Source organism: Silene latifolia, chromosome Y (assembly GCF_048544455.1).
Source record: "Silene latifolia isolate original U9 population chromosome Y, ASM4854445v1, whole genome shotgun sequence".
In the NCBI taxonomy this organism is placed as follows: domain Eukaryota; kingdom Viridiplantae; phylum Streptophyta; class Magnoliopsida; order Caryophyllales; family Caryophyllaceae; genus Silene; species Silene latifolia.
Window position 1 is genome coordinate 104,115,233 of NC_133538.1, and position 23,270 is coordinate 104,138,502.

Consider the following 23,270-nt stretch of genomic DNA (forward strand, 5'->3'; position numbering starts at 1 on the left):
TGGTTTTTGAAAGGTTGATTAAAACCGTATTTGTGATGAAATATTTGCAAATGTTGTTTGCATGACTCGGAATAATTACTATTGTGTTAGTAATATTCGTTGTCGGATTTGCATGTTTTGAAAAGTATAGTTTACAAACAAAAATGTAAAATATTTGATTTGAACTAATCATGTTAAGTTCATTTCTTTGTAATTAGTCAAGTTAATCATCGCACTCGGATTAAACCGACATGGTATAAAGAACCAAGGATCATTATGAATTATGACTAATATATTTACAAATGTAAACAAATGAGAAAAATGGTAAGTAAAATAAAAGGGTGTTAAGATACCCATTAAAATATAATTAACCAATAATATCATCGAGTCACGGATTAAACCATCATGGTACATGGAACCAAGGGTGATTATAATTTATGGTTAAAAGGTTTGTCATAAAAATGAATTAAAATGGTAAAAACCGATTACAAATATAAATGAAATAAAGAGGAAAGACGAGAACAAACACGGATGAGTCTGACCTGGACACCTCATGTAACCATAATTAGAGCATATTTAGTCCCCGAATTAGCCTTCTTCCCATGCTTTTTAGTGCATATTTGGGTCATTTATTGTCATTAGTTCTTTGTTTTGCATATTCTTTGAGGTTTTGATCCCTTGGTAGGAAAGGAGTGCAAACCTTGCATTTTCATGGCAAAACGAGACTAAATTGAATGCATTCAAATGACCAAGCATCAAGGAGAGACAAGATTAGAAGGCCTTTGTACATACTATAGTAGATGGGCAATGATGAGAAAAGATCCTTGCATCCCCGAGGAAATCCCCAAGGATTTTATGAAGAAAAAGGAAGAAAAGAAGAAGAAAGCAGACTGCCCAGCAATCCGTGCGTCTTCCTCAGAAGACGCCCGTCTCCATCACCACAATCCGTGCGTCTTCTCCCCAAGACGCCCGGGCAGCAACTCCAGAAGACGCCCGTCTTCTCCCCAAGACGCCCGGGCAGAGACCACAGAAACCGCCCGTCCCGTGCCAAAGACGCCCGGATTCCCAGGCAGACAATTTTGTTTCTTCAAGCTTCAAGAAAGATGCCCATCCTTCCAAAAATACCGGCGTTTCCTTAAGTAGGGACTTAATCGTCATTTAAGCCATTAGTTAACCATAATTCCTAAACCTAATCCCCACTATAAATACCCCATTAGTCTAATTAGAAGAGCATGTTCTTCTTAGAAATCTTTAGTGTAGTTAATATCAATCAAATCTCTCTTTAATCTTGTAATCAACAATTAATCAAGTTTTAATACAAGTTTTATTTCCTTAATCTCTCTCTCTCTTGTTCATCCTTTATTTTGGGTAATTGAAGATTATTTGGGTTATTATTGGGAGATTGACAACCTCTCAATCAAGCATCAAGTACTTCTTTTATTCTTTGCTTTATTATTGGAATTATTAGTAGGTATAATTCTCTTAATTCCTTTTTAATTATTGTTAATTACTTTCATTTATTCATCATGTTTCACTTTGTTGGTATGATTGACAACCTTGCTAGCATGTTCAACATAATAATGAGTGAGTAGTCACTTAGCTAGGGTTAATGGGTAATTAGGGGAAACCAAAATGGGGAATGATTCATGCTTAAATTAATATGCTTTCATGGTTTATTTGCTTGCTTGTTATGATCTCAACTCATGCACATGTTATGATTGATGAAATGTGAGCCTATGAATTCTTGCATTTTTTACCCATCAACTATCTTTTCAATGAGACTTGTAAGACATAAACCAACTCGAGTCTCATTAGACCATGCGTGTTGTTGAGTAGGGAAGATTAAGTCGACTTGTAGGTGTTGTACAATCTAATCGATTCGGCTCCGGGACCCAATATTTCCTAGGATTGTAAGATATAAACCAACTCAATCCATCACAACTATAATTGCTTGCTTATAATTTGAGAACATGTTTGTATGATCAATTCCCATGAATCCCCTATGACCCCATGATACCCTAGTGCTTTTTATCAATTGTTTACAACCCTTTTAATTCATCTTGCTTGTTTACTTTCATTTCTATTTAGTTTAGTGACCTTCTACATCAACCCCAATTATGACACCCCTAAGACACCGCTAATTGCAATAGAAATCTCATCTCAATTCCCGTCCCTTGAGATCCGACCTTTAGTTGCCTCTTTACTAATTGTAGAGTTGTTGGTGAAGTTATAAATTGTGTTTTGGTCTAGGTGCTCCTAACGACAAGTAACCGAAAAGATATAGTCCGGCCAAAAATGGCGCCGTTGCCGGGGACGGTGTTAACTTGATTTAGATTTTCTTATATTGTTATTAGTTGTGTCTTTCTTTACCTTGGGGAAGTAAAACTTCTCAAGGTTTGTTCTAATTTTTTTCAAGTTGTTTGATATTTTGCATGTCTAGAAGGTCACAAGGTGACTTGTTACCTTTTGATCACGAAATTGAAAGAACTTTGACAACCAATAGAAGACTTGCTAGGAGAACTTTGAGAGGTATTGGTGAGGTTGTAGATATTCAACCAACTATTGAGTTCATCAACCCTTTTGCAAGAGAAGGTGAGGAGAACCCAACACAAAATCAACCCACAATGCCTCAGTTTTCATCACATTCTGTACCCACCGAGGAGAACCTACCCAATGGTACTCCCACACCACAACATCTAACCGGAAATTTTATTGTCAAATCCGCATTTATCCAATTACTCGAAGGAAGCCAATTTTGGGGGATGCCTAGTGAAGACCCTCACTCTCATATGGAGACCTTTTGTGACTATTGTGATGCGATTTCTCAAACCGGTGTAACTCAAGACCAAATTCGATGGGTCTTATTTCCTTTTTCTCTAATTGGCACCGCGAAACAATGGTTGAAAGGCCTTGATAAGGCTACTCTCAGAATTGATTCTTGGAAGAAGTTGGCTCTAGCTTTCTACAAAAAGTTCTATCCACCGGAAAAGACTAACATGCTAAGAGCTCAAATGACGGGTTTTAAGCAAAGGGATGAAGAATCTTTGTATGAAGCTTGGGAGCGATTCAAAGGAATTTGTCGCTCATGTCCTCACCATGGACTTAGCGAGTGGTTCTTGGTACAACAATTTTGGAACGGTCTATATGAAGATTTAAGGAACATTCTCAACATGGGATCAAATGGAATGTTCACCGAAGTTGATGACAATCAAACTTGGAACAAAATTGAGGAAATGGCGGTCCATAACTCACAATATAGTAGACCTCGCAAGGCTACTAGAGGAGGAAAGCAAGAAGTGGACTTCATTACTCAATTGGGTGCTCAACTTAGTGCTCACATTCATACCATCAATTTGAAGTTTGAAAAAGCTATGGCTAGACTTGAAGAAGCCTCAAAATCACCAAAGCATCATGGTAATGCCATGACGGCATCTTCATCAATCCCAAGTGGGATATGTGAGAATTGTGGAACTTTGGGACATGACCAAAGTGAATGTAGGGGAACAAATGAACAAGTGAATGCTTTCCAAGCATACAAGAGTGGTACCCCTTATTCCAACTATTACAACGAAAACACCAAATTCCATCCAAATCTCTCATACAAAAGCCAAAATGTTCAACACCCTCAAACAACATACACCCCACCTCCCATGAGAAACCAAAATCAAAGACCCTTTTACAACCAAAACCAAGGTTACCAAAATCAATCTCCATACAATCAACAAAATGACCAAGGTTTTGATGTTCAAAAAGCGATCCTTCAAATGCAAAAGAATCAACAAGAGTTTTTCACTCAAATGCAAGAAGATAGTCAAGCAAAGGAAACGTCCATCAACAACATCCTAGCTCACACCAAAATGTTGGAAACCCAATTGACTCAACTAGCATCTTCAAGCTCACAAAGACAAAAGGGGCAATTACCACCTCAAAGTAATCCCCCAAGACATGAAACGGTTAGTGCTATTCACTTGAGAAGTGGTACAAGGTATAAAGCACCGAAGAAGCAAGTTGAGGATGAAGTTGTGGAAGCTAGTGACAAAGAAGAAATTGTGCAAAACTCCAAGGATGGAGAACCATCAAAAGAAGAAATTTCAAAGAAAAATGAAGACAAGTTCAAGGAGAAGGAGCCCATTGTGATTAGACTTCCGTTTCCAAGTCGTCAAGCCAAGCCCAAATTTGATGACCAACTTGGAAAATTTATGGAAATTGTGAAGAATTTGGAAGTCTCAATTCCTTTCACGGAATTAATCAATCACGAGCCGGCCTATGCGAAATACATGAAAGACATCCTCACAAAGAAGAAGTCGATCCGGAAGCTTGAGACTATCGCCTTCACTAAGGTGAGTAGTTCAATACTTCAACGGAGTTCACCTCCAAAACTCAAAGATCCGGGAAGCTTCTCAATACCATGTACTATTGGCGACACCACGACCAACAAAGCCTTATGTGATCTACGGGCTAGTGTGAGTGTTATGCCGTACTCGGTGAGTAAAAGGTTGGGGATGGGAGAGCTAAAATGCACCAATATCACACTCCAAATGGCCGATAGATCGACGAAGACACCATTAGGGATATAGGAAGATGTTCCCGTACGAATTGGGAAATTTTTCATCCCGGTGGACTTTGTCATTGTTGACATGGAAGAAGACTCCAACATTCTAATCATTCTAGGAAGACCTTTCTTATACACCGCGGGTGCGGTGATTGATGTAAAACATGGAGAGCTCAATCTAGAAGTGGGAGATGAGAGCATAACTTTCAATCTTGACAAAACTATGAGAGCTCCCCATTTTCATGAACCATGTTTTATGATTGATCATTATAGCCGGAAGGATGATAGGAAGAAGTCGGAACTTCAATGGAAGAAGAAAATTGAAGATGCTCCATTCAAAGAGCAAGCGAATTGTAACAAAGAGAGCTTGAAAAGCTCACCAAAGTCAAGAAATGAAGAGGATGGCCTCATTGGCCAAGACAAGAAAGTGGGAGAGTTGTCTCCATCAACTCAAGAGATCTTTAGTGATCAAGTAGATGAAGTTTGTGGTCTTTGGGACGATGAGTTTGAAGGGATTTTCAATCCCTATATTGGTAATGCTATCGATCAAGAACGACAACAAGGGCAAAGATCTATTGAAGATCCTTATCACGATAATGAACAAGCTTTTGATTACTTCTTCAAGGTGTTGAGCAACATCAACAACACCTTGGACATGCCCCCATGACATCTCACTAAGGATGAGAGTTTGGTGGAGTCCTCCCTAAACCACCATTTTTAAATATTTCTAACTCCCTAACTCGCATTTTGATTCTTATATCGCATTTTTGTCATTTTTGGATTTTTATACCTTGGTAAGGATAATTATCATTTTTGAGAGAAGTGAGGGAGGGACTAATGATTTCAGTTGATGTGTAGTGCTTTAGCTTAGTGTGGGGATAGCAATTGCCTAGGCTATCCATGCCTTAGTAGTGCCCCCACAATGAAGAACACGAGATTTTGAAGAATGAAAAATGACACGGGATATGCAAGTACACGGATGGAACTGAATCCGGGTAAAAGGGGCAGAATCAGAGCGTTTTCAAGAGAATCCGCCCGTCTTCATGCAACCCGGGCGTCTTGATCAAAATCCGCCCGTCTTCATGAGCTGAATTTTTGAAATTTTGGGACTGTTAACAAATCCGGGCGTCCTGCAAAAGAATTCGCCCGTCCTCAAAAAGACGCCCGTCCTACAAGAAAAGACGCCCGTCTTTTTGGTTGAGAAAAACAAGAAATTTCACTGGAAAGGAATCCGCCCGTCTTCAGTGAAAGACGCCCGTCCCGCAGCTGAACAATTCGAGCGTCTTTGCTGAAAGACGCCCGTCTTTAGGCGAGAATTCTCAACCCATAACAGACAGAATCCGGGCGTCTCGAAGGAAAGCCGCCCGGCTTCCCCCGACAATTCAAATTTTTTGGGTCTTTTATAAACCCCCTCCCACATTCATTTCTTCATTTCTTCATTAAAAATACTACCCATAAACCCCAAAACTCAAAACCCTCATCCTCTCCATCACCAAAACAAGATTTCCTCAATCTCATTCATCAAAATCAAATCAAATCATCCTTTTAACAACAATTAATCACTCCTCTTTCAACAAAAATCAAACCAAGCACCAAAATCTTCAACCTTTGAGTCGATTTTTGAATTCATAAAGGCAAAGCCTTTCATCTTAAAATCGATTTGGGTATACTTGGAAATTGAAGATTTTCACTCTTTTCTTGGTTCAAGCATCAATGGCAAGGACAAAAGGAGCAACAAAGGTACCAAAGGCAAAGGCACTCTTAGCAAGACAAAAGAGTCTTCAAGCAAAGAAAGCCTCATTAGCTATGGTGGTAGCTATTTCAAACTTGGAAGTGCAACAACAAAAACCTCCCTTGGAAGCAACAACATCAAATACTCCGGAAATTGCTCAACTTTCGAACTATCCGGAGGTAATTTTCATCTCTTAGTCCCATAGGGAAACTTTTGCCAAGTATGCTAGAAAATCCTTTCTATCCACCAAGTTTATTTGTGAAGATGCCTTAGATAAGTTGGGTGTCCTTGAGTAAACTAGAGCCTTCTTTGAAGCCATGGGGTTGGGCAAATTGTTTGCAAGAAAAGAATTGAGTTACCCCTCCCTTACCTTAGAATTCTTGAGTTCTTTGAAAGTTACAAAGGTTGAGACTATGGAAAACATCGAGTTCCGCCTTGCTAATGTTTGTAGGCGCATCACCTTTGAGGAAATGGGTAAAGCTTTGGGTCTTAGTGATTCACCTAGTTATTTCAAGAATGGTGGCACAAGGTCATAGGGAATACCATCATTGCAAGAAAAGACACCAACCACTTTACCAAGCTCGATTTTGTTCTGCTTGAGTCGGCCTTATATATTGGAAGGGAATTCACCAAGCCTTTCAATTCTCTAAGGCTTTTGGTGGATATATGGCTAAATGTTGATTGTGGGAAGCAAGACACTACCGTTATTGTGAATGGAGGTCTAGTTACTCTTTTGGCGAAGTACTTTGATCCGAATTTCAACAAGGATAGCAAGTATGTGGCGAAAAAGGGTGGTCATCTAATCGATTTGGATGCTATGATTAACAAGTACAAGTGGGTCTCTCATAACCCTTTTGACACCAAATATGGGTGGCTCACTAGTGAGGCTAGATCTTTTACTTTGCCTTCTAAGATTTGTCGTTTGAGTGTCCATCGGACCAACTACCTCCTTCCCCTCTCAAAAGAAGCCGAATACATCATCCGACGACAAAGGGGTGAAATTGAAATGCCCTCCTCTTCCATTGTCACACCACCCTATCCTTTCAAGTATCAAGAGTTCAAACCCAAAGGTGTTGAAGCAAGCAAAGATTATATGACTCTACTCATGCAAGAGATGCGCAAGCAAACTTTTAAGGATCGGGAAGATTCTTACTTAGCCCAATATCCACCCCTCCTTCATTTAGCTAGGCAAGGACTACTTGATCCTTAATGTCCTTTGCCTAGTTGGGCGGATAGGGAAGTCTTCTTTCCGAGTGCATCTAGGAGTGAGATTCCGGGTGACGATGAGGTTGTCGGTGATGCGGTTGTTGATAGCATTGATGAAGAGGCTAGTGAAGAAGAAGAAGAGGATGATGAACAAAGTGAACAAGAAAGTGAAGAGGGAAGTGGTGATGAGTCCACTTCTATTGAGGAAGATGATGATAATGATGATATGATGGAAGACTAACAAGCTTTGGAGGCTCCTACCCTCTTGAGGTTTGTTTACTTCTTTGTTTTATTTACTTTACCTTGATCATGATTGGAGTAGTCCTAGCAACATAGAGGACTAACACCTCGGCCCCATTGAGGTGTTCTTATTTTATTGTTCCCACTTTTGAAAATCCAAAATGACAAATTTAGTTTCATGCATTGCATCGTGTGTGCATGAACTACACCCATCCTTAGGACATTAGAAATAATGTCTAACTCGGTTTGGGGAAGTACATGCATACACAACGGGAGGTAATCTAAATTACGCTCTCCGTCATAAACAAAAACCCATGCATCATGTAGTGTAGATTAGTGTAGCTTGCATTTAGTGTAGAATTCATGCATCATGCTTGCATGATTTCCCATCATTTTGGCCATTGAGGACAATGTCCATATTAGTGTGGGGATGGGGAATTCTAACTTAACTTTTATTCAAAAATCCAAAAAAATTGAAAAATTTCGAAAAAACCATAAAAATCCAAAAAAAATTTGAAAAACCAAAAACAAGTTCATTTCCTTTGTAGTGTAGTCGTGTATATATTGTTGTATATATTGTGTTTGTTTTACCCTTGTTCACATTGATCGACTACGCCACATCCGAGACATGAGGATATTGAAGACCGCATGGTATGATCTTTCCAATCTCCTTTTTCCTCTTTATGTTAATGACTATGTGGCTTTATTTTGATTGATGCTGTACAACAATGTGAACTTAGGACTTGCATTTAGTGTATATATCATATTAGTTGGTAGAATCATTTGCATTAGGATGTTTATATGCTAGTTGCATCATGGCATATAGTTGCATGTTAGAAAATTTTGCGAAACCGTCTACTTGGGAAGCTTGACAAGTGTACATAGGCCCTAGTAGGTATTTTTTTTCTTCTTAAGACTTTGCTTGTTAGAATACTTGTAAAACACCCTAGGATGTGTCATGCTAGTATCCTTTGACCCATGGATTAAGGCCTAGTCAAGAGTACCTTGTGGGGTGATAACTCCTTGGCTACCGTTTATTCCAAGGCGGCCCTTGAAACCATGCATCCATGCATCCATCCATCATCCATGTTCTACCATATTTTTGTCATCAAATGGAATGGGCACAAAAAGAAATCAATTTGAGTTCAATGAAATGAAAAGTGAAAGAAAGTTCCCAAAAAAATGCATCAAATGAAAAGAGGAGCAAAAATAGAACTCCTAAAGCTTCAAATATAAGCCACCCTCACTACATATGGAGTGACTTTGAAAATGTTCAAAAGAAATGCAAAGAAAAGTTGAAAGTTGTCAAGTGTTGAAATGCCAAAAATCAAAAAGAAATGGCAAGAAAGTGTTCTCAAATGTCAAATGCCACAAGAAATTGGGGAGAAAACAAAAACAAAAGCAAACTCCCAAAGTAAAACTCAAATATCTATTGATCCCTTTATCCATCGTATCCATTTTTGTACATGGTAGAGAGGGGACGACCCTTCTTCTTGTCTAGGCAAGAGGGGGAATTCCGCGATACTCCAGTGTTTCTTGTTGGAAATCTATATCTCATTTCTTAACATATTCATATATGTATCATTTTAATTTAGTCATAAAATTAAAACTAGATCTTATGCATGCAAACTAAAATAATTAAATGAAGAAATCATATTCTCACCATATAAATTTCGGTCATCATATGGGCACCAACAAGATCTCCTTCTTGTTAGTTCTTCAGCTTTCCAATAATGGATGAACATACAAAATCCCAAAGTAGAGATTCTCCAATTAGTAGCACTCAAGACAATCCCTTAATCCACAAACTAACATGTACTAGATGTTTATATTGTGGTTTACCTTAAATTTGATTACTAATACTCATATATTACTTTGATAATTTTAGTAATCTTACATGAACAATTTCAATTAAATCTCATCTTTTTGATGAAGATAAAAGAGAGAGAAGAGAGAAAAATACATGAACAACTTGCATGTAATGTGTGAATTAATGATTAAGTGAATTAAGAGAATAAAATTCTCTATTACCCACCCACAAAACCGGTGGCCTCCTCAATTATAGACCATCATTATTTTTCTTTTTGTCTTCACAAGACAAATAGGTGTAAGACTTTTGCATGGTCAAGTCACTATCAAGTGTCTTTAGACAAAAGAATAAGACAAATGAATAAGACCAAAACCCACCGAATTTCGGTTTACATGTTTGTAATATGGAGTCCATTTTATTTTTGTCAATTGTACAAATGTATGTCATGTGACATGTGACATGTCTTATTTCATGTTTTAATTTAAAAATGCATATTTAACAAATTAAATAAATCATATTTAACAATTGACTAGTAATGTAAAATTACTTTCTCATAAAATGGTCATTTAATTACTAGTTAGTATAATTCACATTATCTTGTAATTATAACTAACCTATCATTCTCATCTCGCGCGTTTCGCAAACACCGATTAATTTTAGTAATATAACTTCTTAAATTACTAAATAAAATCTCATTTAATCACATTATAATAAGATGTCATTTTCTCTCTTATGATAATTTGTTCAATTTTAAGGAATTAATTAATCTGTATCGGTATACAATTAATTAACCTTTTCAGTTAAGGGAATTGTCCTTTAGGTGTGACCTCAAGGGATCAACTGATCACCACCGTCGCACGACAGTAATGTCAAACTCTAGCCAACCAATCATTACCGATATGTGTGGACCAGTTGACTATATATATTATGTATCATAACATCCGTATTCTTGTAATGAGATTTAATAATGATATTTAAATCATGTGATCGCACTATTGTTGAGGACACATTTCCCAACAATCTCCCACTTATCCTCGACAAGTGTGCGTCAACAATTCTCTTGTCCTATTACTATCTCCCACTCAATGCAAGGTGTCTTTCGGGTCGTACTTGCAAGTGATCATATTGAGAGTGGTTTCCTCGATCTGGAGAATAACTGATTGACCGGATTTATCTATCATAGATGCCTTCCGAGCGTGGCCACGCATTTCCAGTTCATTACTCCTCGAGTGGCCCTGAGATATTGTTTTAACCCTGACAAGGGGGTGGACAATTTCTATCGCACTTATTCCCTTCGACTAGCCACGACCATCATAACCCAAAATATGCCCATTTGACCCCATTTACGAAGGTCGTAGTAACACAAATCAAAGTTAATCTGAAACTGTGCCATCTTAGGCGAACAGTCTTTAGTCAAAAGAATCGACTCATCAGAATAATATAGTAGCTCTTGCCACGACCAGGCTTTATGAATTTACCAGAACTCTATAAGCGGTCACTGCCCGACAAAGTGTTCCTAACAGTCTGCCTATGTGATCGACTAGTCATCTCACATGACTCTATGGCACTTGAACTTGCCATCACTCGCATCACACTCTAGTCACTTCGAGACGTCACCTCATACAAGTGACTATGGGCGAATACAATGCTAATCCGTGTTCACTTTAACGGGGTTCAATGTTGTCTCTACAACCCGTTTGGATGTAACAAAGTATAATAAAAGAGTTTTAAAGTAAAAATCGAACGACAAATGCGATTATCACATATAAATAATCAATGCCTGATTACTATTTCATGTTCTATAATCTAATTTGATCTTGTACGTTGTTGTTCATTTCAATTCAATTGAAATGACATGACTCCTCATATTTAGCCTTTGAGAAGGCTTTGGTTAGTAGGTTTTATCAATTTCTTGTACCTTACTCAACCTTACTACATACTCGTTTTCCTTTGTAATGTATACATTTGCATTACAGAACTTTCTGAGTACGTGTCGAGATCCAATCAAGACATAGGCCCTCTACCCTAAGAATAGCTCCCACTGTTTTCACATTGTGCGGGACTCATCCTTCTTGCACATCTCATGATTGAAAGTGTACTCAATTTCCGTTATAAATATCTCTCATTGTTCTTTATTGCCTAGAACGATTCTAGAAAATCTACTTCTTAATTAACATTGCCACAATGGTATCTTAACCATCCTAATGTGTTTTGATTATGATTTTGTCGGAAACCATGCGCAATCTCAATTGTCAATTGTCACTTGTGTAACACCCTTACACAAAATTGCATCATAAACACTTTGCATCATAGCCTTAATGCTTCTGCAAGCACTTAAGGGTAATCTTTATGGCTTACTTGGTAAAGATTATTTAAATTCGATTTTGAAAACAATTCATCATACTCAAAGCATATGAAGTGTTATACATCATTTCTTTTTAATTGATTCGGCAGCGGAAGCAAATGAAATCAAATATGTTCAATTTAATTGAACTAGTCATGAATCTTATCAACATAAGACTTCTTACGGACGCTAATATCATGTGGATTTATCTTCATAAATCCGGATATTCAAGATGTATTTTAATACTCCAAAAGTCTTAAATCATTCTCAATGATCAATATGTCATCCACATATCGGACTAATTAAAAATTTCGTAACTCCCACTAAACTCCATGTATAAACACAACTTCTCGACTTATCGAGAAATGTTTTATCACATGATCAAAATGTTGATTCCAACTCATTTATGTCCTACTTAAGATCCTCTCTTAAGTTTCACATTATCTTAGGATTGCAAGAATCTATAAAACTCATGACATGTATTGAATACATTCCTTCTATTAAAGAAGTGGGTTTTAGATTCACTTGCTGTATGCATATCCTCATAATGAAACACAATCCCTAAGAAGATCCAAATAGACTTAATAATTTCAATTATTGCAAAACCCTTTGCAACCAATCTTGCTTTGAAATATCTCTTTATTAGTACAAAACCCTTTGTCACTAATCAAGCCCTTTTGTTTCGGATTTTCATGGCTCTAAGCCTTGTATTGAGTTGTGACTTAAACACTCTTATGTAAATCATATGTTCATTACTTTCTTGAAGTAATCAACTTGAATCAAACAATTTCTTTTGTAAGTTACAAGCTCTTTACTTTCTTAAAAGTAGCATGAATTCATCATTATTAACAAGTGACGAATTTAACCTCCTAGGTTTTGAAGAAACAATGTCTTACACAAAACGTCTCATGTAACCAAGAAAGACCAGTTTCTTGCGACATAACATTCTCTGTGGCTCTTGAATAATTTCTCCCACTCTGTCTTCTAGAAATAAACTTGTATTTTAGAAAGACAGCTTCATGAGCCGCAAACCCATCATGCTCGTGATAATTGAAAAGGGAAAAATGAGCATTTGTTTCTTGTGAAAACTTACAACCATGGTACCCTTACCATTTCATATCTCATATGATTCGATTTAATGGAAAAATAATTTAGACAAAAATGATAAAATCCCCAAAAGGATCAAGTAACTCAAAGTAACTTGATTGAAGTCCAAACCATATCGAATAACGTTTAATTTCTTATCCATCCACACATTATTTCATAATGCGTGCTAAGAGAGATTAACTTGTGATACTATATCACATTTCCTTTGGCTTATATCAAAGTCTTCACTTTGATAATCCCATCACGACTAAATCGTGATTCCTTGAACTCTTGAACTTCTTCAAAGATTTCTCTATTTACCTTATTAAGTGAACACACTAGTGTCAACTTAAATCGTTGGTAAAAGATGATGATCAACCTATTTTGGATCGATGATTTATAACCTCGATCTCCTTTTCAACCAAAAGGTACGAGATATCTTGCTTTGAATACAAGATACGCATATACCATTAACAATCTAATGGTTTCAAGAGTACTCGATAACTCTTTGCGTTCATCATTCTAAAATTTAAGGTTTAATCTTGGGTTACCAATTTGAGTCTTGCATCATCTTCATGATATATCATTCTAGTTTGGTTTAGAATATAATCACCTTGATGATGGGCTAGCCATACGTCAAATCATGGTGTATAGGGTCACAAAAGTGAAACCTCTTTTGTATCTTTAACAAATTGTATTCTTATTTAGAGTTTATGTACTTAATAGTCACAATTAAGTACAACTCCAAACCCGAAAACTAGATTTAGTACACAATGACTCTATCTCTTGACTTCATTGTTGCTAGTCGTCATATTCTATTCATCCTATGTATCAAACATAATGATGAAAACCACCACCGGTTTCTAATATTGACGAAGTAATACTAGCAAAATTTATGTTTAATCAAATAAACATTTAACGAAGAAGGTCCCATTAGATGTCCCACAACTAACTTGTTGATTCTTCAATAATTTGGGGTAGTTTCCTTTCTCGTGGCTAACATTTAAGACAATGGAAACTTTATCGGTCGGGATTGATGGGTTTAGTATCGTCATTCTCAACAACTTTACCTTTAACATAACCTTGTATCAATTCCATTCTAATTTTACTTCTTTAACCTCGTCCTCATCTTAACGGTTTAAGAGAATGCTCCCACTCATGTCAATTAGTCTTTACTTAGAGAAGCAAAGGTGAATCTTATAAAGATTACTCTTCAATTCAATCGTTTTAGTCTTAAAACTTTCATTGAAGTGGTTGCGTTATTTTGGTCAATTACGAATTCTGACAAAACTAATTACCAAAACAATTTATCGTTTCAAGGTACTTAATTAAATTAAGTATATGAAACATAATCCATTGTATGTAGAAGTGTTAGTCAAGAATCAAAAACCTGTTTGATAATGAATAACTTTAATCTATACTCTTTACAAGAGATCCTTAGCAATGGTTCATTCGAGGTCTTTAGAAGAAAATTAAAATTTTGTCTTTAGATACGATATTTTAATGGAGTTTTGAATCGAAATGATATCGTATATGAATTGTGGTAAAGAAATAGAACAATATAACAACAAAATAGTGGAAAACTTAACATTTATCGTTTTATTAATACTTGAAAAACAAGTATAGCATTTACATAGTGACCTCTACCCAACTATGATAACTGATTCCAAGATCCAAATTCATATTAACTTGGGCACGGTAGGGCCGATTCGTCCCTTATCAATATAACTCGGTGGATTAACTCTTTAATCGATTCTACTTTTAGAAATCTTGGTCGATAAAATTACATTAACATTTATCTTTAGCCCGGAACACATGCGACTACGGTCACGAATACTTCCGTTGAGCTCAATCCAAATTTCGAATAAATGTGTCCATGAATCCAAATCCACATCAACTTGGGCACGGTAGGGCCGATTCATCCCTTATCAACATGAATTCAGTGGATAGACATTTATCACCCACTTCCCCTACGTAACAAGGTTTGTACCCCGGTAGGGCCGAGTGCACTCCCTCGCGAAATAGGTTTTCATGGTTTCTACTATTTGGTAAGGCTAAGTCTCAATTGTTTATTTTAGCGAGAGGTCATGTCAATTTATTATCTATCACGTTTTAAGTGAACTAAAGCGGTGAACTACGATAATTATAATTGACACGGTCGATATACTCGATTAAAAGATGATGCATGTTTTAGTTATGGCGATTTAGCGATGCATGCAACATATAAATAAAATGCAAAGCATAAAAATAAAATCCTAGTATGGCCTTCCTAAAATAGAAAATCTAATTAACTATTACAAATTCGGAAACCAACTTCATTGGTTCCTTGAACTTCGGTTGTGGCACGCATCTCGAGGTAGCACCGTCTTTATGTATCGCCATCTTGAAGAAATCCGTCTTTGGGAACTCCGAAATGAATAAAATTACATAATAAATTACATAATTTCCTATTATACATTTGTAATTAAAATAAAATAAATCTATTAAATTACAAAACGGTGATACGAGATCACAATAAAATTACAACCAAATCGATATTCCCATACATTTCGGGTAATATCAATTAAAACTAAGGCCATACTAAGTAAAAATTACATAATTCAAAAATTACATAAAATAAAATTATGACTATCATAAATAAAATGCAGCATTATAATATGTATAAACATGCCCAATTTTATGCTAAATCGCCTTTAAGGAGCCAATATCTTATATTACACGGTTTTTACGGATTTGCGTGATTCAACATTTTATAATCACAAAAATTACATAAATTCATATTTATGCACAAGTTAATTACCCTAACCCCTTAGGACTCAAAATTAGTCTTCACTAATTACTTGACCATAATTAACTCATATTTCTAAAATTGTTCATTAATGGACTTAAAATTACAATAAAAAAGCTATAAACTTCAAATAAATCACAAAAATTTCAAATAAATTCAAAATTCAAAATTTAAACTCATGAACATTCTGGAAAATTACCATGACACTCATAATGTTCAAAAACTTAGGTTAAAAATTTCGAAAGTTATCGGGAAAAAACAATGTTGCGGTTTATCGGATTTATCAATAAAAATCATAAAAACATGAGAAAAATTATATTCATCAACTTTTCAATTTTAGATCTGAAAAAGACAATAAAATGCAACATGTGACGTTTTTCCTTAGTCATAGATTATGTTTTATTAATTTTTCACTAATAATGTCACTATTTATGCTATTTTTCATCAAAAATCCATAAATCATGCACAAAGACTTCAATATAGCCTATTATTTTACACACATCTTGTAAAATTTCATGTGACAACATACTAAATTTCTATGACCAGATTCGAAATTTATCTCATATTAACCTATTTTTCACCTAAATCCGAATTTAATAATGAAAAATCCATTTTTCGAGCATAAGTAGTCCAAAAATTATGCAAATTTCCAGATCATCTAAAAATAATGAATTTGAAAACATATCCAAAAACCACTGGAAAATTCAAAGTTTAGCTAATTTTCGTCCAAAAATGACATTTTTATCATAAAAATCACATTTTAATGCCAATATTATATAAAATGAACAATAAAATCCATAAATTAACCAAAATATCCTAAATACATTTTAGGATCAGAAACTTTAACATGCAAAAATTAATTTCGTGATATTTAATAATAAACACAAATTTATAAGTTTTGTTTGTTAATCATATAACTCGGAAAAACAATAACCGATTTGCATGCAAACAACCTTGTGCTCATGATACCGCTTGTTGGAAATCTATATCTTATTTCTTAACATATTCATATATGTATCATTTTAATTTAGTCATAAAATTAAAACTAGATCTTATGCATGCAAACTAAAATAATTAAATGAAGAAATCATATTCTAACCATATAAATTTCGGTCATCATATGGGCACCAACAAGATCTCCTTCTTGTTAGTTCTTGAGCTTTCCAATAATGGATGAACATAAAAAATCCCAAAGTAGAGATTCTCCAATTAGTAGCACCCAAGACAATCCCTTAATCCACAGACTAACATGTACTAGATGTTTATATTGTGGTTTACCTTAAATTTGATTACTAATACTCATATATTACTTTGATAATTTTAGTAATCTTACATGAACAATTTCAATTAAATCTCATCTTTTTGATGAAGATAAAAGAGAGAGAAGAGAGAAAAATACATGAACAACTTGCATGTAATGTGTGAATGAACGATTAAGTGAATTAAGGGAATAAAATTCTCTATTACCCACCCACAAAACCGGTGGCCTCCTCAATTATAGACCATCATTATTTTTTTTTTGTCTTCATAAGACAAATAGGTGTAAGGCTTTTGCATGGTCAAGTCACTATCAAGTGTCGTTAGACAAAAGAATAAGACAAATGAATAAGACCAAAACCCACCTAATTTCGGTTTACATGTTTGTAATATGGAGTCTATTTTATTTTTGTCAATTGTACAAATGTATGTCATGTGACATGTGACATGTCTTATGTCATGTTTTAATTTAAAAATGCATATTTAACAAATTAAATATCATTTACAAATTAAATAAATCATATTTAACAATTGACTAGTAATGTAAAATTACTTTCTCATAAAATAGTCATTTATTACTAGTTAGTACAATTCACAATATCTTGTAATTATAACTAAGCTATCATTCTCATCTCGCGCGTTTCGCAAACATCGATTAATTTTAGTAATATAACTTCTTAAATTACTAAATAAAATCTCATTTAATCACATTATAATAAGATGTCATTTTCTCTCTTATGATAATTTGTTCAATTTTAAGGAATTATTTAATCTTTATCGATATACAATTAATTAACCTTTTTAATTAAGGGAATCGTCCTTTAGGTGTGACCTCAAGGGATCAACTGATCACCACCATCGCACGACAGTAATGTCAAATTCTAGCCAGCCAATCATTACCGATATGTGTGGACCAGTTGACTATATATATTATGTATCATCCCTTCCGTATTCTTGTAATGAGATTTAATAATGATATTTAAATCATGTGATCGCACTATTGTTGAAGACACATTTCCCAACATTTCTAACACCATAGGGAGTCTACTCTTGTCAAAAGCATTTAACGATTGAGGATAAAGTTACCCTAGCTTGACACAACTTGGAGGTGATTTATTGGTATCCTTCTAGGCTTGGTAGTTTGAAGAAATTGCATCTATGAAGGAGTGTGTACCCTTGAATTGCTTCCCTTGTAGATAATTTCCGCCACTTAGATGAGGAAAGTGGCTATTCTTTTGCAGATGCATCCATTATTTGATTATGTTTGCTTAATGTTTGGATGTGTCGCCATTTTGGCAAGACCCGCCTTGCCTTGCAAGAAGGCATCCTACCTCATGGTTGTCTTGTTGTGAGTTGAAGGGGCGGAGTGAGACCCGCTAATTGTCTCATATCGGCTATGTTATTAGGTTAGTTTAAATAATGGTCCTAGTCTTTGTCACCTCTTTACTCGGGACGAGCAATGGTTCGGTTTGGGGATATTTGATGTGACCATAATTAGAGCATATTTAGTCCCCGAATTAGCCTTATTCCCATGCTTTTTAGTTCATATTTGGGTCATTTATTGTCTTTAGTTCTTTGTTTTGCATATTCTTTGAGGTTTTGATCCCTTGGTAGGAAAGGAGTGCAAACCTTGCATTTTCATGGCAAAACGAGACTAAATTGATTAAATTCAAATGACCAAGCATCAAGGAGACACAAGATTAGAAGGCCTTGGTACATACTATAGTAGATGGGCAATGATGAGAAAATATCCTTGCATCCCCGAGGAAATCCCCAAGGATTTTATGAAGAAAAAGGAAGAAAAGAAGAAGAAAGCAGACTGCCCAGCAATCCGTGCGTCTTCCCCAGAAGACGCCCGTCTCCATCACCACAATCCGTGCGTCTTCTCCCCAAGACGCCCGGGCAGCAACTCCAGAAGACGTCCGTCTTCTCCCCAAGACGCCCGGGCAGAGACCACAGAAACCGCCCGTCCAGTGCCAAAGACGGCCGGATTCCCAGGCAGACAATTTCGTTTCTTCAAGCTTCAAGAAAGATGCCCATCCTTCCAAAAATACCGGCGTTTCCATAAGTAGGGACTTAATCGTCATTTAAGCCCTTAGTTAACCCTAATTCCTACACCTAATCCCCACTATAAATACCCCATTAGTCTAATTAGAAGAGCATGTTCTTCTTAGCAATCTTTAGTGTAGTTAATATTAATTAAATCTCTCTTTAATCTTGTAATCAACAATTAATCAAGTTTTAAAACAAGTTTTATTTCCTTAATCTCTCTCTCTCTTGTTCATCCTTTATTTTGGGTAATTGAAGATTATTTGGGTTATTATTGGGAGATTGACAACCTCTCAATCAAGCATCAAGTACTTCTTTTATTCTTTGCTTTATTATTGGAGTCATTAGTAGGTATAATTCTCTTAATCCCTTTTTAATTATTGCTAATTACTTTCATTTATTCATCATGTTTCACTTTGTTGGTAGGATTGACAACCTTGCTAGCATGTTCAACATGATAATGAGTGAGTAGTCACTTAGCTAGGGTTAATGGGTAATTAGGGGAAACCAACATGGGGAATGATTCATGCTTAAATTAATATGCTTTCATGGTTTATTTGCTTGCTTGTTATGATCTCAACTCATGCACATGTTATGTTTGATGAAATGTGAGCCTATGAATCCTTGCATTTTTTACCCATCACCTATCTTTTCAATGAGACTTGTAAGACATAAACCAACTCGAGTCTCATTAGACCATGCATGTTGTTGAGTAGGGAAGATTAAGTCGACTTGTAGGTGTTGTACAATCTAATCGATTCGGCTCCGAGACCCAAACTTTCCTAGGATTGTAAGATATAAACCAACTCAATCCATCACAACAATAATTGCTTGCTTATAATTTGAGAACATGTTTGTATGATCAATTCCCATGAATCCCCTATGACCCCATGATACCCTAGTGCTTTTTATCAATTGTTTACAACCCTTTTAATTCATCTTGCTTGTTTACTTTCATTGCTATTTAGTTTAGTGACCTTCTACATCAACCCCAATTGTGACACCCCTAAGACACTGCTAGTTGCAATAGAAATCTCATCTCAATTCCCGTCCCTTGAGATCCGACCTTTACTTGCCTCTTTACTAATTGTAGAGTTGTTGGTGAAGTTATAAATTGTGTTTTGGTCTATGTGCTCCTAACGACAAGTAACCGAAAACATATAGTCTGGCCAACACCTACAAGAGGTGCGAGTATCCCTGCATAGCAAGGAGCTATATTTGACTCGGTTTTGGCTCGTCTAACCTATATTTGACTCGTGTTATGCATTGTTCATGCATATAAACTAATAAAAACATTAAAGACATGAAATAAATGAGATATTTACACCCTCAAACTTACGTATATTGATGTTTGCGACGTAGACGACTTTAGAGACGGTTTTCTCCTAACGACTACTCACGATCAAAGAAGTTTAAAAGAGTGCCTTAAAAAAGGATTTTGTTTTGAAAATGAGTTGAAAATATGTTGTTGAAAAACATGTTGATTGATGAATTGAGTTGGTCAAATGGGTCAGTCGAATGCACGACGACGGTACCAAATAATATATGTAAGGTTTGTGTTTACGATCGGTAGGTCGTAAACACTTGTCGATTTTGTGACTTAGGAAGTCGGGTCTAGAAGTTTAAGAGAGATGTGAGGGGGCGGACACTCGCGTGAAGATTATGGTGTGTGATGGTGGGTATTTATAGAGAAATGTGGGGTGGTAAGTCGGTTGATTTTTCTTAGAGGCTAAGCAGATGGCCTAAAGAGGCGCGAGCCACCTTCTGATGGAAAGGGATGTATTGTCCTTTTCAATTTGGATGTGGCCAATTCTCCATCCATTGTTCATATGTGGCATTCATATAGATATCGTGTAAAAATATGGGCATCTAATAAGATGATTTTGGTGTTACTTGAGGTAGGTAATTTGTGTCTTTGACTCGGGTTTGACCCGTGTGAGTCGGAATTTGAATTTCAAGTCGATTTTTTGCTCGGTGTCGATTTTGACTCTAATTAGGGTCATTTTAATGGAAATGACATGATAAATACATTCATGGCATTATTTTTGACATTCGAGATTTGCGTTGACTTGGGTTGACTCATGTTGACTCGAGTTGCGGGTTTCTGAGTCGGTTTTGGGTCCGAAGACGGTTTCAGCTCTAAATAGTGTTATTTTAATGCAGATGAAGTTAGAAAACTTTTGAAATCATTTTTAATATCCGAGTAGTGCATTAAACCGTCTCATGTATATCCAATCCACGCACGCATATCAAAAACATGTTACAGTCTGATCATCATTGGGTGGTTTTTGGAAGGTGCAGATACTGGGTATCTACAGAGCTCCCACTTTGACTGAGGCTTGGACAAGGCGAAAGTCAAAATATAATCTCCAGTTCAATCGAATATTTCAACCTGAAGACCTTTGCGACGTCGAGGAGACTCAAAAGGGTTTGAGCCAAGGACCTGCCGTCGGGAAGGGCGACATCGAGGCGACTCGGGGATTCGAGTCAAGGACCTGCCGTCAGGAACATTTTAGAGTCTGTCGACTTCCGGTTCGGGTCGTTTAAAGTCCATTAGACTACGTATAAAGGCTCGCCAGCCATAAGACGGAGCCATACCTGAGGCATCTTCGGGATATGTCCTTGAATCTTTTGCGCGCAAAGGCTCGCAAGCCGGTGTTGAAGGTGGTGCGTTTTGAGGCTCGCCAGCCATAGGAAGGATCCATAACTGAGGCATCTTCGGGATATGTCCTTGGATTACTTCTTATTTGCGGACAAAGGCTAGCCAGCTGTGATAAGGAGTCGTACCCGAGGCGTCTTTGGGATATGTCCTTGAGTTCTATCTTGTTTGCGGACAAAGGCTCGCCATTTGTGGGAAGGAGTCGTACCCGAGGCATCTTCGGGATATTTCCTTGAGTTGTATCACTGTTTGCGGACAAAGGCTCGCCAGCTACGTTGAAGGTATGTTTTGAGGCTCGACAGCCATTGGAAGGTGCGTTCTGAGGCTCGCCAGCCATGTCGAATGTGATGCGTTTTGAAGCCTTTGGACTTGACGGGTCACCGTTTGTTGGGAAGAACCCAGTACTCAGCTGAAGTGCGCTTTTCTTATCAAGAATATATGCATGGTTAGTGACCATACAAATGCGCAGTCGCATAGACAAGCATGTAGCACGCAAGCACATAAGCATGTGAGTAGTTAGCATATAAGCAACTAGCATGTAAACATATAAGCACGTGAGGACATAAGCATGTGAGCAGTTAGCATATAAGCAACTAACATGTAATATCTCACGCGAAGGGATATGGAAGCTTTTAAAAGTTGTGAGATTTGATATTGAGTCTTACTGGTGGCAGACCCGAAAGTTGATGGATTGAAGACACGTGACGGACGCATACTAATAGACTGATAAACAAAACGGTCGTTAACGTGATACAGACTTAGTATCATCACAGCACGGGGGTGACTCTGACAGACTTTGCTTATGCGTGTATAACTCCTTAGCCAAGAAAGGTGTACAACTCCTTAGCCAAGAAAGGGTGACAACGCGTATCAAATCCCTGAGGTAGAAGGTCCACTCGGCTGGGGAACACGAATTGATTATCTTCTCCAGACATCTTGTCTCCGTTTGCTTGTTGGAGATGCCTTCTCGAGGTATGATGATTCAGAGCGCGAAACCAAGACCTTTTCATCGTCTGAACCGAGCACTAGGCTATGGGCGGTTTTATTTTGGACTGTAGTTGAGACTCAAAAGATGTTTGAGGTTAAAGGACGGGTGGCGTCTTGAAAGAGAAGCCCCCAGAGTGAGAAAGTGAGAATTTTGACAAAATAAGGAATGGATGGGCGACGTCTTAATGAAGAAGCCCCAGTAAAGAGGTATAAGATTAAATTTTGCAGCTGGGTGGGCTGCTTTTGAGGATTAATGTTGATAGTTGAGATTGAAACGGGTGTGGGGTTGTGTCCTTGTTGGGGGACTGCCTACGTATTCGCGTGTTTGCGAAATCAAACCAGATCGTAGTTCTGAGCTATTTTTTCGAGGGTTGAAAATTGGAATTATTTTGAAAGGGATGTGCGGTTGTGCCCTTGTAATAGGACTGCCTACGTATTCGCGTGTGTGCGAAATCAAACCAGATCGTAGTTCTGAGTGTGTGTGCAATGGGTTGCAAATTGAAGGTTTGAAAATTGAATGTGTGTGGGGGTGTGGTTGCGTCCTTGTAATAGGACTGCCTACGTATTCGCGTGTTTGCGAA

The 23,270-nt window shown here is 36.8% G+C and overlaps 1 non-coding gene across 1 annotated transcript; it reads right to left on the reverse strand.

Annotated features, from left to right (window-relative positions):
* Nucleotides 1–2,975: 2,975 nt before the first annotated feature.
* On the reverse strand, nt 2,976–3,082 carry LOC141634746 (small nucleolar RNA R71). Its single transcript, XR_012539470.1, has one exon. It is a non-coding gene; the product is annotated as a small nucleolar RNA R71 (small nucleolar RNA).
* Nucleotides 3,083–23,270: the final 20,188 nt, after the last annotated feature.